This window comes from Hypanus sabinus, chromosome 21 (genome assembly GCF_030144855.1).
Source record: "Hypanus sabinus isolate sHypSab1 chromosome 21, sHypSab1.hap1, whole genome shotgun sequence".
Taxonomy (NCBI): Eukaryota; Metazoa; Chordata; class Chondrichthyes; order Myliobatiformes; family Dasyatidae; genus Hypanus; species Hypanus sabinus.
Window position 1 is genome coordinate 1,210,361 of NC_082726.1, and position 17,949 is coordinate 1,228,309.

Below are 17,949 nucleotides of genomic sequence, written 5' to 3' on the forward strand. Positions count from 1 at the left end.
TCCTCAATTCCACCCAAATAGTCTCCCTAGAGGAGCTCTTTAATCTATCCTTCCAAAGCACCGCCATAAGATTTTCTCGGACAAGCAATGCAACACCTCCTCCTCTGGCCCCTCCTACTCTATCACACCTGAAGCAACTAAATCCAGAAATATTTAGTTGCCAATCACACCCTTCCTGCAACTAATAGCTACATCATCATAATCCCAGGTATCAATCCATGCTTTAAGCTCATCCACCTTTCTTACAATGCTCCTAGCATTATAATAGATACATTTAAGATACTCTCCACCCCCTCCTCTCTTTTCATCCCTAACAATGCATTCAAATTTATTATCCTTTTCTTTCTTCTCCCCTACATCTTCGGGCTGAGCGCATCCCTTCTCCATCACCTGCCTTTCCTCCCTCACACACTGTCTATTTATTTACTTGCTCTACTGGTGAACTAACCTCCTCTCCCATGGTTTCCTCAAATTGATTCCCGCCCCCTATCTTGTTTAAAGTCTGCCCTAGCAAACCTCCCCGCTAGGATATTGGTCCCCCCAGGATTCAAGTGTAACCCGTCCTTCTTGAACAGATCACGCCTGCCCCAGAAGAGGTCCCAATGATCCAGAAACTTGATTCCCTGCCCCCTGCTCCAATCCCACAGCCACGCAATCATCCTCCACCTAATTCTATTCCTACTCTCACTGTCGCGTGGCACAGGCAGTAATCCCGAGATTACTACCTTTGTGGTCCTTCTTCTTAACTGCCTTCCTAACTCCCTATACTCTCGTTTCAGGACCTCTTCCCCTTTCCTACCTATGTCATTGGTACCTACATGTACCACGACCTCTGGCTCCTCACCCTCCCACTTCAGGATATCTTGGACGCGATCAGAAACGTCCCGAACCCTGGCACCAGGGAGGTAAATTACCATTCGGGACTCCCGATCACCTCCACAGAACCGCCTGTCTGAACCCCTGACTATCGAGTCCCCTATTACTATGGTCCTCTTTCTTCTATCCCTACCCTTCTGAGCTACAGGGCCGTCCTCTGTGCCAGAGGTCCGGCCACTGTCACTTCCACCAGGAAGGCTGTCCCCCCCAACAGTACTCAAACATGAGTACTTATTGTCAAGGGGTACAGCCACCAGGGTACTCTCTAGTACCTGCCTCTTCCGCTTCCTGTCTGTGACCCACCTATCTGCCTCCCGTGGCCCCGGAGTGACCACCTGCCTGTAACTCCTCTCTATCATCTCCTCACTCTCCCTGACCAGGCGAAGGTCATCGAGCTGCAGCTCCAGTTCCCTAGCTCGGTCCCTCAGGAGCTGCAGTTCGGTGCACCTGGTGCAGATGTGGACGTCCGGGAGGCTCGGAGACTCCAGGACCTCCCACATCCGACACCGAGAACAACAAGCTGCCCTCACACTCATACTTCCCGAATAACTGAAAAATAACAATAATTAAAAGATAAGCCTACTGTACCCTCTTCCGCCTAAGCACCCTGAGCCCAAGCCCTACACTCTGCTCCCAGCGCACTCCGCTGCCCACAAACGAAGCTGCCCGCTTCTTAAGGCTGCGTTCTTTTTATATCGTCCCTCCTTCCCAGGCCTCCTCACGCGCCTGCGCAGTCCCGCCTCTCAGAACTCCAATCTGAGACGCAATTGGACAATTTGAAAATGGCCGCCGCCGCACTTCCTCTCAAAGCCTCGCTGTCCTCTTCCAAAAGAGGACATGTATACCATGTATGTCCTATTTTGATTATTCCTACCAAAATGTAGCACCTCACACTTATCAGCATTAAACTCCATCTGCAATCTTTCAGCCCACTCTAAGTGGCCTAAATCTCTGCAAGCTTTGAAAACCTACTTCGTTATCCACAATGCCACCTATCTTAGTATCATCTGCATACTTACTAATCCAATTTACCACCCTATCATCCAGATCATTAATGTATATGACAAACAACATTGGACCCAATACAGATCCCTGAGGCACACCACTAGTATATACAGGTTGAGTATTCCTTATCCAAAATGATTGGGGTCTAAAGTGCTACAAATTTTTCCAGATTTTGGAATAAATAATGAGACGACCATCATTTCAGACTCTGAATTTATGTGCTACTGGTAAGTAGTCTTTGTCTTTATCTTTGTTCATCACACACATGTATTAACAGTAAAAGTTATTACATACCAGAAATAGAATGAAAATGTGTGTGCAGGGCAACAAAAGGCCCATAGCAGCATCGGGAGAATATCTGAATCAGCTGTTGAACAACAAAAATGGCAGGCTTTCAGTCTCCTCCCAAATCTGTGCTTTGATTCAAAGGTTACAGCATACTGCAATCGCATTTTTCTTAGTTTTGGGTTATGTGTAAAGTATAAAAACAATCAATATTATAGACTAGTTCTGGTGTTAGATTTTCATCAGCAAACGCTTTAAAAATTTAATGCCATTATGTAAAGTATAAAAACAACCAACATCGTAAACTTGTGATTTTTGTGATCAGCAGACTCTTTAAAAATTTAGAGATTTGCCTTTTAAATTTCTGCAAGCTGCCTGCTGGATATTTACAGTTACCTTCAATGTTCAGTTTGTTGTCATAGATCTTTGCTTGTTTCATGACCGGTACACTAAGCGTATATTCACTCCAACACTGTGATAATGATCAGATCTTCATTTTTTTGCTTTGAGCGATGTTTTTCTGTTCATTCATTAGATGTACGAGGTCACTTCTCAGGACTATCTGTGATGCTCAGAAACTTTCCCAGCACCTTGTGTAATTTTCCATTTGTGAAAAAAAATTCAGATTTCAAAGCTTTTCAGATTTTGGAATAATGGATAAGGGGTACTCAACCTGTGCATGTATACCACCAAATGAAACAATGTTCCTCTGGATCAAGGTGCACAATACAGTATATATAGCTCACATACATAACACAAAGTAATATTACTACAAATAAATTAATAAGGTGCATTTGCACTATATATAAAGCAATGAGCTCTAGAGGCGAATAATAGAGTTAAAATACAGGTAGTCCCCGAGTTACGAATGTCCGACTTACGGACAACTCAAACTTCCGAACAGAGGAAGGAGAATGCCGTCCACCATTTTAAGTCGTTGCCGTTGACACTGTGTTGAGTGTTTAACTTTGTATTTGGCTTAAATTTTTCTGAGTAAGATTCACCCTGACCCCCCTCCCCCCGTTCCAGTTGGCTGGTGGCACAGTGAAATCAGCGCCGGGCTCAAGAGTGGAGATTCCCCAAGTTCGATCCAGTGACAGACCACTCCCGTGCCTGGTTGATGTCAAGCTCTCAACTCGACCTCGTTAAAAAAAACACTGCCACCTCCAGTTTAAATTCCCACGTGGAATATTGTGGAGGATCAAATACCCAAACCCAGCACAGCCCCCACTTGTCCCATTTAGCCTGGCTCAGTGCGGTGGTCCTTAGGACCCAGAGGACCTCAGGAGCCGGTGGAGCTTGGGAACTGCCACCCGCAGTGTTTCTGTTCCACTGATGGGAAGTGATCACGATTGAAAATAAAGTGGAAATAATAAAGCGTTTGGAAAGAGGTGAAATGCCATCGGTCATTGGAAAAGTGTTAAGCTACAGTCGGTCAACGATCGGAACAATTTTAAAGGATAACGGATAAAGTGAGAATAATGGAGCTTGTGAAAGACCCTGCCCTGATGAAAGCTACAATTATTACTAAACAACACAGTGGTTTAATTATTGGAATACATATGTTTCTTGTTTTATATGCATAGATTGGTAAAATATATACTACATACTAAGCCAAACGTTTGACTAACTGACGCTAAATAATACCAGTTGTACATGTTCCGACTTAAGTACAAATCCAACTTAAAGACGGACTCAGGAACGGAACTTGTATGTAACCCGGGGATTTCCTATACCGGGGTCGGCAACCCTTACCACTGAAACAGCCATATGGACCCGCTTCCCACAGAAAAGAAAACACTGGGAGCCACAAAAACCGTTTGACATTTAAAATGAAATAACACTGCATACAACTTTTTTTTTTGCCTTTATGCTATGTATAAACAAACTATAATGTGTTGCATTTATGAAATCGATGAACTCCTGCAGAGAAAACGAAATTACAATTCTGCATGCAACAAAAACATTTTGAACTCCGAAAAAAAGACGTTGGGTTGAAGGGTACTACATCGTTAGCCTACCTTGGATCAAAAAATTAAGAAATCGCGCACTGGCAGGTGTCAGGCATTGGCAGTGGTGACGTATATTAATAGCGATAAAAACACGTTGTAGTGGTGTGCTACATGCAGCGCTAAAGTAACGACACAAAGTGGTTAAACTGCAGTCAAAGATAACTTTACTCGAACTACACAGCCTTGCTTTTAAGCCTCTCTCAACCTGCCCCCCCCGTGGGCATGGATGCTACAAAAGACACGTACTCACAAACCCCCGTAGGCAATCACCCTTAGCCGGAACGCTGGCAAATTGCGAGCCGGTTCGGATGTGCCAGGAAATGGGTCGCCACAACGTTTTATTTAGATTGTACAAGATCACCATAATCTTCAAATTTAGAATTACATTTCAAAAACTAACAAACTAACATAAAATACATTTTAATTAAATACTCATTTATTTTCCAAAGCCACAGGGAGCCGCAGCACAGAGTTGAAAGAGGCGCATGCGGCTCCGGAGCCGCGGGTTGCCGACCCCTGTCCTATACCAAACATGAAACTCAACAGCTCTTCACTACTTCAAAAGTTTCGAAGGTACATTTAATATCAGAAATGTATACAATATACAAACTGAAATGTTTTTTCTTCGCAAGCATCCACGAAAAGCATCCACAGGAATGGGCCCAAAGAATGAAAAACAGATAAATGTTAGTCCCCCCAAAGTCCCCCCAACTCCCCTCCCGCACTTAAGCGGCAACAAGCAACAATCCCCCTCCCCGAACTGGCAAAAAAAAGCACTGGCATCTGCCACCGGGCACTCAAGCATGAGCAAGGCAACAACAAAGGCACAGACTAGCAGTACTCCTCAGACTATATTGTTCATCCGGCATTCGACAAACCACAGGCTCTTTCTCTCCCTAATTAGGGAGAAAGAGGCCTCTCCGCTTCACATTGAGAGGGGAGACATAACAAGCAGAAGGGAGACAGAGCTGTTTCCGAAGATGCAAGCAAAGGAGTAGCCATTAGGCACCATTAATCCTAAGCTCCACTTTCTTTTCAACATTATTTTCAACATTCCAGCAACACTATTTTGCACCACACTTTTAGTGTTAATATAAAGAGCAGAAATAATAGCATGCATTTAATGTGACATCTGGTACAAAAACAGTAGCTGCACAATAAAGTGACGATGGTTAAAATCACTGTGCTCCATGCACTAAATGAGAATGTGGACACAACCATTCTATCACTCCCAAAAGGAAGCAGTACTAACTTCCTTTTGGTAATTAGAGGAGATGGAGAAGCCAGCATAGCTACAGAGGCAGAACCCTGAATTGTATATCTCAGATGTAGTGCTTGCTAATTGGTTGTTTGGTATGACTCCTGCAAGATGGCAATGCGGCGCAGTTTGCAGTGGCCTCTCCGGAGTTGATATCTGTTACTTGTTAAGTGTGGTGCCATCCTAATCTGATGAAAAACAGACGTGGGAGCACAGAGGAACATCTGGAAATCTCCAGGAAGGCCTTCTTCATTGCTGCTGCTGTTGTGAGGTCCGGGTCTGTGCTGAGAAGAACAGGCCCCCAGTCCTCGGGGTCACATTGCCGGTGGCCACTGGCGGGGGCATCGTAGTGCGCTCAGAGGATGGTGCTCAGAGAGACTGTGCTGGAGGGGATGGTCAGAGGCTCAACGGACTCGGAGTCTGCTGTAGTCGGGGCGCTTTCACTCTGTGCTCCGTCTGCGAGGCTGGGTCCGACGGAGCTTTCATTGTGTGCTGCATCTGCGAGGCTGAGTCCGACGGCGCCTTGGAAGTCCATAGCGGGGGTATTCCCTCCTGCCGCCTCGTGGGATACTAGTCTATCAGGACCCTCAGGACTTGTGGAAACTGTGTGGTGGTTTCTTTCGAACTTATAGTCTTTGGACTATTTTTACTGTGCCCATGGTCTGTTTTTTTTTAATCAATTATGGTATTGTCTGCACTGTTGTAACTATATGTGACTATGTGGTTTTGGTTAGGTCTTGTAGCTTTAGTTTTTGGTTTGTTGGGTGATAGAGTTGGTCTCCTGACTTGGTTTGTCTGGGTGGTCTTGTTTTGTCTGGTGGGTTTGGAGCTCATTTCCTGGGAACGCGCTAAGATGGTAGCGCGATATTAATACGCAGCAGCCTCTCCGGACTCTGGATTTGGGGATTACCAAACGTTATGTGGATTTTCTGGTGTAGTCTGTTTTGTTGTGTGATTTTGTGATATCATTTTGGAGGAACGTTGTCTCATTTTTTAAACTGCATTGTATTTATGGTTTCTAAAGGACAATAAACAAACTAAACTGAGTTACTATGATGGCTTTAGAAAGGAATTTAAATGCCATGGACAAATAGTTCTCCCTGCCAGAAACCTGCTGCAAATTGATTTCTTCATTTATCAATTATCATTTACTACAAATAATCAAAGTTGTCACTCTGAAGCTAGTGCTAACAATGGAAATCAAGACTGGTACTCCAGTGCAGGCCTTCGAGACAATTCAGCTGCCTCTGTGCCATCCCTCAGCTGCCTGCTCATACAGGAGCTGAAAGGTGCTCTAATAACAACAGGGAGTTACCTCACTTTTTCCAGTCAATATTAATCATCTGTTTATAACAATTCACTATGGACAAAGTGCCTGACATATTCTATCTATTTCATCCAGTGAAATTCAGTTTGGCACAAGTCAAGTCACTTTTTATTGTCATTTCGACCATAACTGCTGGTACAGTACATGGTAAAGACGAGACGACGTTTTTCAGGACCATGGTGTTACATGACAGTACAAAAACTAGACTGAACTACGTTAAAAAAAAACACAAAAAAAAACTACACTAGAGACCTACCCAGGACTGCATAAAGTGAAGGCATTACAACAAATAATGAACAAGACAATAGGGCAGTAAGGTGTCAGTCCAGGCTCTGGGTATTGAGGAGTCTGATAGCTTGAGGGAAGAAACTGTTACATAGTCTGGTCGTGAGAGCCCGAATGCTTCGGTGCCTTTTCCCAGACAGCAGGAGGGAGATTTTGTATGAGGGATGCGTGGAGTCCTTCATAATGCTGTTTGCTTTGCGGATGCAGTGTGAAGTGTAAATGTCTGTAATGGCAGGAAGAGAGATCCTGATGATCTTCTCAGCTGACCTCACTACTCACTGCAGGGTCTTGCGATCCAAGATGGTGCAGTTTCCAAACCAGGCAGTGATGCAGCTGCTCAGGATGCTCTCAATACAACCCCTGTAGAATGTGATGAGGATGGGGGGGGGGGGGGGGAGGGTGATAGACTTTCCTCAGCCTTCGCAGAAAGTAGAGCCGCTGCTGCGCTGCTGGGCTTTCTATACTATGGAGCTGGTGTTGAGGGACCAGGTGAGATTCTCCGCTGGGTGAACACCAAGAAATTTGGTGCTCTTAACGATCTCTACCGAGGAGCCGTCAATGTTCAGCGGGGAGTGATCGCTCCATGCCCTCCTGAAGTCAACAACCATCTCTTTTGTTATGTTCACATTCAGAGACAGGTTGTTGGCTCTGCACCAGTCCATTAGCCGTTGCACCTCCTCTCTGTAAGCTGAACTGTTGTTCTTGATGATGTGGTTCAAGCTGTGTGTTGCAGCACAGTCATGGGTCAGTAGAGTGAACAGCAGTGGACTGAGCACACAGCCCTGGGGGCCCCCCCCCCCCCCGTGCTCATTATCTTGGCGTTGGAGATTCTGCCTCCGATCCGTACAATCCTACATTATGAAAGATACCTATAAACTGATTTACCGATTAAACATTCAATCAATATTTCCAGAGTTATAGCCAAATTTGATTCCCAAGAAGCAGGCTGATTGCAAATTCTTGCATTCCCATTAGCATCAAGATGAACAAAGACTTCTGGAGGCCATTCAGAACCTCACTCCCATCAGCAAACTTCACCACTCAAATATCAGACTGGAGGCTCAGCTCTGCATTCCAGCCTTTCACCTCCTGGCTTATCAGAAACCTTTAATAAAGCATTCAGACTCTGCTTCCACTGCCCTTGAGTGAGAGTTCCAACAGCTCACAATCACATAGTACAAGAGCAGGCTCTGTACTTCATCCATGTCTGCCATAGAACTCCATTTAGTCTGCAACCCTCTATGCCTCTGATTCACATACTTAAATTAGCAAGATCAGAAAGAAATTACCCTCCTCTCAAACACCCACCCCCACTTTTAAACCAGTAACCCTTTCCCCCAGTTCTAGATTCTCCCAAACAAGAGGAAACATCTCCACATCCATTGTGAAGATCTCTCAGGATTGTATATTTTGATGAAGAAATCAGCTTCAATCATTATTTTCTAGCAATAGCTTCAGAGTGACAACTTCCATTATTTGCAGTAAATGATAACTGATGAATGAAGAAATCGATTTGCAGCATGTTTCTGGCAGGGAGAACTATATGTCTATGGCATTTAAATTCCTTTCTAAAGCCAACATAGTAACTCATACCAAACAACCAATTAGCAAAGTTATCTGCAGGCCTGAAGGAATGTCCTGATAACAATGTACTCAGTGTTTGTGGTTGGAAAGGGGAGAGATTGTGGATCACCCTAGCTAGGCAAATTTAAAATATTTACATTAGGAACATGGAAAGAACTAACCAGCCACTCCAAGTTTAGTTTTTAAACTTTGAAGATGTTTAGTGTAATAAAGTATTACTGTAACAATAACAGATTTGCTTATCACTTCCCTTAAGCATTTCCTTTTCCACAGGAAGCTGCTTTACATAGGACATCAACAGCCAAGAAACATTCAACATTACGCGATTACTTGAAACGTACTAATTTTTTTGAGATCTAGACAGAGGAGGTACCGGGATATTTCCCCCAGCTTGCTTGTTAGTTTGAAAACAGGGGTCAGCAATTAGGACAAATACACTTCATCCCCGGGAGGGGGAGGAGGAGTTTAAATTTAGCAGTCCATGTCAATGCAGAAAAGTGGTCCAGGGTAAAACATCTGCCATGACTGAGTGAACAAATATGAAGGTTTCTTGGCTTCTGAAACCATTATCAGCTTACATACAAAACTGCATCATTGACGAACAGACACTACATTCATAGCTGATAACCTCTCAAGCAATAAGCAGCTGCTGGTCATTTGACACTTATGTCAACCCAACCATTCAATTGTCAGAGTCAGTTTTGTCGATGCTGCCTGCAGTGAGTGCTTTCCAGCAGGATCTACTGAAACCACTGGGACAGCAGAGAGAAAAAGACTGACTTTAGTGAATTTCAGTCAGGTACTTTAAAGCAAACTAATTATTTGTCACTTGACAATAGGAACTTTCTCCTCAGAGAACTTGCTCCTGACAGACCAGAGGATAAAGGTCTTCAGAACCAGGGTTCAGTTCTTAAGACTTCATGATTGAGTTGACTGACATACACTGAGCCTATTTCTGACCAACAGTTCCATCAACTCTCTGCAATTTGTTACTCTGCATTTCCCCAAGCTTCCAGCCAGAAATTGTCAAACATTCAAGTCTACTCAGAGTCAAAGGTCAGGCACTGACAGTGTTCACATGCTGGACAGACACGTCAAACACCAAACATTGCCTGGCACAAGAACCAGAATGGGGTCACTGACTGCAAGAAAAATAGCAACTTATTTTAAATTATTTTATTAAAGCATTTTAATGAAAATATTTTTACATTTAAATTTAATACAATATTGTGTTTATTATCTGACTATCAAAACATTGAAAACAGTTCCAAAAGTCTTTGTCAGCTTCACCACCAACACATTCCAAGGTTGGGGGAAGGAGGATCTGATGAGTGAACATGGTTCCTGGTTCCTGCCCTGTCCTGATCGAGTCTCAATCCAAAATGTCAACAGCAATCCCATTGCCTCTGCACATAATGTCTGACTCATCAAATTCCTCCAACAAGGTTCTTGTTTCGCTGCCAAGCTACTTAGGTGCAGGATGTTGACTGGAACAAGTGGGCAGCAAGTCGGGAACTTACTGACTCGTTATCAAGAATACCAAGTAGAAACCCCGTATAAAAATTTAAACATCCTGACGAAGGGTCTCGGCCCGAAATGTCAACAGCGCTTCTCCCTATAGATGCTGCCTGGCCTGCTGCATTCCACCAGCATTTTGTGTGTGTTGTTATAAAAATTTTAAACTGCAATGTTGGAAATCAGAAACAAAACAAAAAATGCCAGAAAAACTGAATCATGTTGCATCTATGGAAAGTAAAACAGTTATTGTTTCTCTTCAGAAGAAATGCAGGTGAGTTTTCAGCTGGATAGGTGGAGCGAGGGGATACGTAGAACAAAGTGATTACCTGTGATAGGATTATGTGAAATGCTTGAACAGCTGTAAAAAGCTTCTAAATCTATGTAATAAGCTGCTACTGATAAGGTGCTGGGACTTCCCAGCTGGTTAAGCTTAATGAGCAGGATAAGGACATCTGAGCCACATTGAGTTAAAAGAAAAAGCAGTTTGGAAATGCTGGTCAGGCAGCATCTATGGAAAGAGGAACAGTTAACATTTTAGATAGACTTCCATCAGAGTTTAGGGGGGAAAAGAAGAGACTTGGTTTTAGCAAAATGTAGTGAAACCAACAGAATTTCTCCGATGCAATAACAAGCTCAGTTGATGGAACAAGGATATGGTATAAGCGATCAAACCCTGGTTGATTCAATGTCAAAATGTCTCAGGCTTTTCACCAGTAAATATGTACACACAAGTATTGACAGAGCTTGGAACTTGCTGCAGAAAATATTAACTGATGTTTCATCAATTAATAATTTTAAAGTCTGAGTGTGGTCGATTTCTGTAAGTTAAAGGTACCGAGAGATGCCAAACAAATGCTGGAACGAGAGTTCGATCAAAGGTCAGCTAAATGACAAAAAATCCTGCCCTTCTGCAGTTCTTCATTTGTGGATCTGCATCAGATTCTCTCTCTCTGACCTTAGTTACATTTCATTTCAGTATATATTATTCATAAGCAATGAAAGAAAAATCAGATCTGTACAGACATTCATTACAGTTGTACTTAAACAGAAATCATCAAACAATGTTTCCACTGTACCTCCAGCATGCCATCAGTAACAGGCAGATAGCAGAATTTCTCTCTGGCCATAATTGCATTCCTCCATCAAGAATGATTTATGAACAACCAGACAAACTACTCTCCAGAGTTTCACTCAATTTGACTCTTCATTTCTTGTCAGTTTCCACTAGCATGACTTTAACGACTGCAGATTTTTGTCGGCAATACTGGTGTTCAAAATATTCTTTTCCAATATTATGAAAAGATGACTAAATGTACTATACAATTTTTAATTTTCTCTGTATTACCCAGCTTGTAAGCCAAGGACTATTGAGCAAGACACCCTAAAGTTCAAATAAATGTGCATTCAAATGGTGAATTCTATGAACAATGCCAAACAAAGTACGCAAAATAGACAAAATGGCACCTGTAAATTTCTACAGGGAAACACTGAAGAGTTAGACAGATTTTAGACATTCAGCACTTTCTTGGACTTGTCATTTAACCTGTGGAACCCGGTCAAAGAAAACATCACCCACCCAACACTCAAACTGCAAAACCATGTGTTATTTGCTCATCAAACTGCAGAGTACTCAAAACAGTCTAGGAATGTTCGGTTTAGATCAGTTTAGTTCTATTTATTGTGTCATTTGTTGACTGCAGAGCCAGTCTGCCTCAATCAAAATTGCACAAAATAGCAATTTTAAAAAAGATTAACTAGAAACTAGAAAGACATGACATGAACTGCAGTCCTCTTAAAAACAAATCCATAAACCACACCCGATCAAACCTAGCCCAAGACCCAAGACTCTGTCACCTTCCTCCAGCAGCAGTGAGAGAATGGGAGAGGAAGATTAACAGCTAGACAGAGATTCAAAGATACAGATGGTGCTAAACAATCACATGCCTTCCACCCTTGTCCTCATTGATTTCAACATTGCTCAACACTTTAATCAGTGAGCTGCTTGAGAATTGAAGGCAATCATGGGTTCGTGCTCCACTATTAGGCACACTCCATTCTTCACCACGTTAAATTCCCTTTGAGACAGCACAATTGCCAGATCGCTCATTTGACCCAAAAACACATCAAAATATAAATTAGACTTCAATAGAACACAGATTAGTATAAGTATATTTAAAAGAAGCTTCGTGAACTGTCTGCTGAACATCACTGTTAGTTATGCTTGTCGCTGACACCATCTTGAAGATAAATAACAATTCAAGCAAAAAGATAACAAGTGACCAAGATAACCAAGAAATCAATCATGTGCAAAGAGTTCTGGAAATATACCTGAACACAGCCATATATGCAGATCAGCACAGTTCCAAGAAACACAGTTCAAATCTGACCTCAATTGCTGTCCTCATGAAGCTTACACATTCTCCCTATGATCATGCCAGTTTCTTCCCAAATCATAAAGGCAAGCTGGTTGGTAGGTTAACTTGCATAAGCAAGGGCGAGAGGGTAGGAGAGCGAGAATGTGTGTGTACATATCTTAATGTAATTCAGTTTTAATTATGTATTGCATTGTACTGCTGCTGCACACAAATTTCACAACATCTGCCAGTGATACTAAAGCTGATTTTGAATGAAGAACAAACAGAAGATAACCAATGATGCTCATATTTTACACCATGTACAGGTTGTGGGGTAAAATACTTTGGATACTGAATAGCAGAGAATACATTCTTTGAAAACATAACTGCACATTCTAGTTGTGACCAATTTCCAATATTCATGGGTAGAGAGAATATAGCATAAACAAGAAAAAGGCCATATATCTGCTTCCACCATCACATTTCAGGCATCTAATGCTCTGTAAAAAAAAAAGCCTCAAAATCTTTAACTTTTCTCTCCTCACCTTAAAGCTACGCCCTTTTCTATTTGACTGAGTAGAAAGATTCTCTCGTAGCGATGTGCTACACACAGCGCTGAAATAACGACACGCAGTGGGTAAGTCGTTTCGAGACTAGTTTATTCAAACTTTGCAGCGCTGGCATTTAATCCCAGCGCCCGCCCTCTCCAGGCGGAAATGACGTCAGAGGTGCATTACCAAAGTCTCCCCCCACGCGCTGGCTATTTGTGAGCCGGTTCGCCTGCGCAGAAAGTGGGTCACCACATAACCCCCTCCAGAACTGGTGATACACCCCCCCAATGTCCACAGTCTGGATCAGCCTCTGTTTGGAAGGTCTGCCTCTGCGCCGTGGTGCCTGAACCTCGACCGGCTGCGCCGTCCATGTGGGCTAGTTTGAGTCGATCCACCGTGAAAACCTCCTCCCTCCCCCCAATGTCCAGAACGTACGTGGACCCATTGTTGTTGATCACCTTGAATGGCCCCTCGTACGGCCACTGTAGCGGTGCCCGGCGTCCGCCCCTTCATACAAAGACAAACTTACAGTTCTGCAGATCTTTGGGTACATGGGTTGGGGTCCTTCCGTGCTGTGAAGTGGATATGGGGGCCAGGTTGCCGAGCCTTTCGCGTAGCCTGTCCAGGACTGCTGCAGGTTCTTCCTCTTGCCCCTTTGGGGCTGGTATGAACTCTCCCGGGATGGCCAGGGGCGTGCCGTACACCAACTTGGCCGATGAGGCATGCAGATCCTCTTTGGGTGCTGTACGAATTCCAAGTAGGACCCAGGGAAGCTCGTCCACCCAGTTAGGTCCTCTCAGGTGGGCCATGAGAGCCGACTTCAAGTGACGGTGGAAGCGTTCCACCAGTCCGTTTGACTGTGGGTGGTAGGCAGTTGTGTGGTGTAGCTGCGTTCCCAACAGGCTGGCCACAGCCGACCACAGGCTGGAGGTGAACTGGGCGCCTCTGTCGGAGGTAATGTGGGCTGGTACCCCGAAGTGTGCTACCCAGGTTGCGATCAGTGCTCAGGCGCAGGAATCGGCAGATGTGTTGGTGAGTGGGATCGCCTCTGGCCACCTCGTGAACCAGTCTACTATAGTTGGGAGGTACCGCGCTCCTCGGGCCACTGGTAGGGGGCCCACGATATCCTCATGAATGTGGTCGAACCTCCAGTGGGTGGGTTCGAACTGCTGCGGCAGGGCTTTAGAGTGCCACTGCACCTTGGCTGTTTGGTACTGCGCGCACGTTCTGGCCCATTCACTGACCTGCTTGCGAAGTCCGTGTCACGCGAACTTGCTGGAGACCAGCCGGACGGTTGTCCTGATAGATGGAGTCGAAAACTCGCCACCTCCAGGCTGCCAGGACGGTGGGGCAAGGTTGGCCAGTAGCCACGTCGCACAGGAGGGTCCTATCACCTCGGCCTACGAGAAAGTCATGCATCTGCAAACCCGAGACTGTGGTCCTGTAGCTGGGCATCTCATCGTCTGCCTGCTGTGCCTCTGCCAGTGCTGCATAGTCCACCCCAAGGGATAGGGCCTGGACAGCTGGTCTGGAGAGTGCGTCCGCCACGACGTTGTCCAGGTCGCGCCACACCGCGTCCATTAGCCGCTGGAACGTCTGTGCGGCATTCTTCAGGCCGAACGGCATTCGGAGGAACTCGAACAGGCTGAACGGGGTGATGAATGCTGTTTTGGGGATGCTTTCAGGGTGCACCGGGATATGATGGTATCCCCGGACGAGGTCTACTTTGGAAAAGATTCTTGGCCCGTGCAGGTTTGCTGCGAAGTCCTGTATGTGCGGCATGGGGTAGCGGTCTGGAATGGTAGCCTCATTCAGTCTGCGGTAGTCGCCTCATGGTCTCCGACCCCCAACTGCTTTGGGCACCATGTGCAGGGGGGACGCCCATGGGCTGTCGGACCTCTGTACAATCCCCAATTCCTCCATCCTCTTGAACGCCTCCTTCGTCAGGCGGAGCTTTTCCGGGGGGAAGCCTTCGTGCGCAGGCTTGGAGGGGTGGTCCCTGGGTCAGAATGTGGTGCTGTACCCCATATCTGGGCATGGCTGCCGTGAACTGCAGTGCCAGAATCGATGGAAAGTCCGCCAGGATTCTGGTGAATTCGTTGTCCAACAGCGTGATGGAGTCCAGGTGTGGGGCCGGCAACTTGGCTTCACCCAGGAAGAACGTCTGGAAAGTCTCGGCATGTACCATTCTTTTCCCTTGCAAGTCGACCAGCAGGCTGACAGCTCGCAAGAAATCCGCTCCCAGGAGTGATTGGGCCACCGCGGCCAGTGTGAAGTCCCACGTGAACCGGCTGGCGCCAAACTGCAGCTGCACTGTGCGAGTGCCATAGGTCTGTATCGTGTTGCCATTTGCAGCCCTCAGGGTGGGTCCTGGCTTCCTGTTGCGGGTGTCGTACCCTGTCAGGGGCAAGACGCTGATCTCCGCTCCGGTGTCGACCAAGAATTGGTGTCCCGACTGTTGTCCCAGACGTACAAGAGGCTGTCCTGGTGGCCAGCCACCATAGTCATTAGCGTCAGCTGGCCATGGCCCTTGTAGGGCGGGCGACAACGGCGGGCTTTTGTGCCCCACCACTGGTGGTAGAAACACCACCGTTCACTGGACTCCTCACTCCTGCCTCTGCATTGTGTGCGCCCCCCTGCCGGGCCTGGTCTGGTCTGCTGTTGGGCGCGTGGCCTGGTAATCTGACCGACGGATGCCACACTCTCCCTTTTAGTTTTCCACAGCACGTCTGCCCGGGCCGCCACCTTCCAGGGGTCGCTGAAATCTGTGTCGGCCAGCAGCAGATGTATATCCTCGGGCAGTCGCTCTAGGAACGCTTGCTCGAACATGAGACAGGGCTTGTGTCCGTAAGCTAGGGACAGCATCTCGTTCATCAATGCTGACGGCAGTCTGTCTCCCAAATTCAATTTTGAATCCAACCTCCTCTCAATCAGCCTACCACAATGGCCTTAGTGAAAAGCTTTACTGAAGTCCAGGTATCCAACATCTACTGTCCTGCCCTCAATCAACTTTGTTACCTCCTCAAAAAACTCACATTTGTAAGAGTTAGAGCCTTAGTACCAAGTTCTCTGATAAGCCCACAACACATTAAGCAAGCTGAGACATTTCCATTAATTTCTGCTCTTTATTTTCTACATTAGCCAATTATCAAACCATGCATATTGTAGCCACTGCATATTGTAGCCAGCACCATGCACACTAAACTTTCTCAGCAACATCCTACATGAGACTTTATCAAAAGACTTGCACAAATCCAAATCCACCTTGTCCACTTGACCTGTTGTGTCAAACAATAACAGGTTATTCTTGTTCAAGTTCATATCATATTCATTCATCACAAGAACAGTGTGCACATTCCACAAAACAGGAATTATTGCTGAGACAGGATCATGTGCTTTTCACTGCTTCTTTTATGTTTTAAGAGAAAACAATCATCAGAACGTTAATCAGAGAGTGACGAAGTTGATTACTTAAACAAGCATTTCATTATGTAGGATGGTCACTGATCAACAAGTGCAACAGGAATGTAAAACAGTTAGACAGGGGATTAAGCCAACAAAATAATCCAGGATCCGCTGACTGTGCAATTTACGAAAAGTCTTTTTGCCAAAATGAACACTGTACAAAACCTTTGCTTGTTGAATGCAAAGTGAGATCACCCACAATTCAAAGCAATATTTTTTTCTGATTCAGCAACTCCTACAAACTTTCTCTTGATGACTGAATCCAAAATAAACTTCCATGATCAATATATAGGACAAAATGTCAAGTAGCCTCTGAATGGGTCTGCAGCAATTTACACAAAGTACATTCTGGTCCTTTGCAGCAGTCACACAGTGCTGCTGTTAAAAGTGGAAAGCTACAACAATGAAGGGAAATAGCCTGGAAAACTGCTCTCCACACCCTCTCTTACTGCACATCTCCTAATTTTAAACAGAAGAACTTAGCAAATCAAGAAAAGTGTTAATCCATAAGGTAAGATTTTCCAAAAAAGTTTGATTCATGAAGGAACAAAATAAGGGTAAAGGTCTATACCAGGACACAGGTGACACCACTGTCTACAATATGAGGTCAGATAGTAGATGCGAAGTTAGCCCTGGAAGAGCATTAAACAAGGACATTCACGTCGGTGGCAATGCATAAGAAATAGACAAGTGCTATTCTCACATGTAAAATTGCTTATATCATGAAGCATGTTTCCACCATTTAATTTTCTTCATGAGTAGCACAAGAGCCTTCACAGAAAAAGAAACAAATTTATATCTTAGAGATCTTGCAAATGCTGGAAATCCAGAGCAACACACAAAATACTAGAGGATCTCAGCAGGTGAGGCAGCATCTATAGAACGAATGTTTAGGGCTGAGAGCCTTCATTGTGGCTGGAAGGGAAGGTGGGGGGGGGGGAAGGAGAGATGGTGAAGCCAAGTGGGTGGGAAAGGTAAAGGACTGGTAAAGGAGGGATCTGAGGAGAGTGGGTTATGGGACAAAGGGAAGAAGGAGGCATACCAAGGGGAGGGGATAGGCAGGTGAGGACGCCAGAGAGGGGAATACAAGAGGGAAGGGGGGAAGGAAATAAAAAATATTACCAGAAGGAGAAATCAATGTTCATGCCATCAGGTTGCTCCTCCATCCTGAGAACAGTAATGGGGATTGGAATTTAAATGGTTGGTCACTGGGAAATTCTACAGATGGAGCAGAGGTGTGAGATAAAGAAGAACCCCAATTGATGCTGGGTCTCACCAATGTAGAAGAGATCACAATGTATCACCAGAGACAATAGACGACCCCACAAGATTTGCAACTTAAGTGCTGCCTCACCTGGGAGATTTATTTTGGGGCCCTGAATGGAGGCAAGGGGGAAGGTGAATGAACATTTGTAGCATTTCTGTTCTC

At 45.0% G+C, this 17,949-nt stretch overlaps 1 protein-coding gene across 5 annotated transcripts in view; it reads right to left on the bottom strand.

The window, feature by feature from the left end:
• Window positions 1-17,949, bottom strand: part of tjp1a (tight junction protein 1a) — a 248,985-nt gene that overhangs the window by 210,171 nt on the left and 20,865 nt on the right. The gene's annotated exons all lie outside the window — the stretch shown is intronic.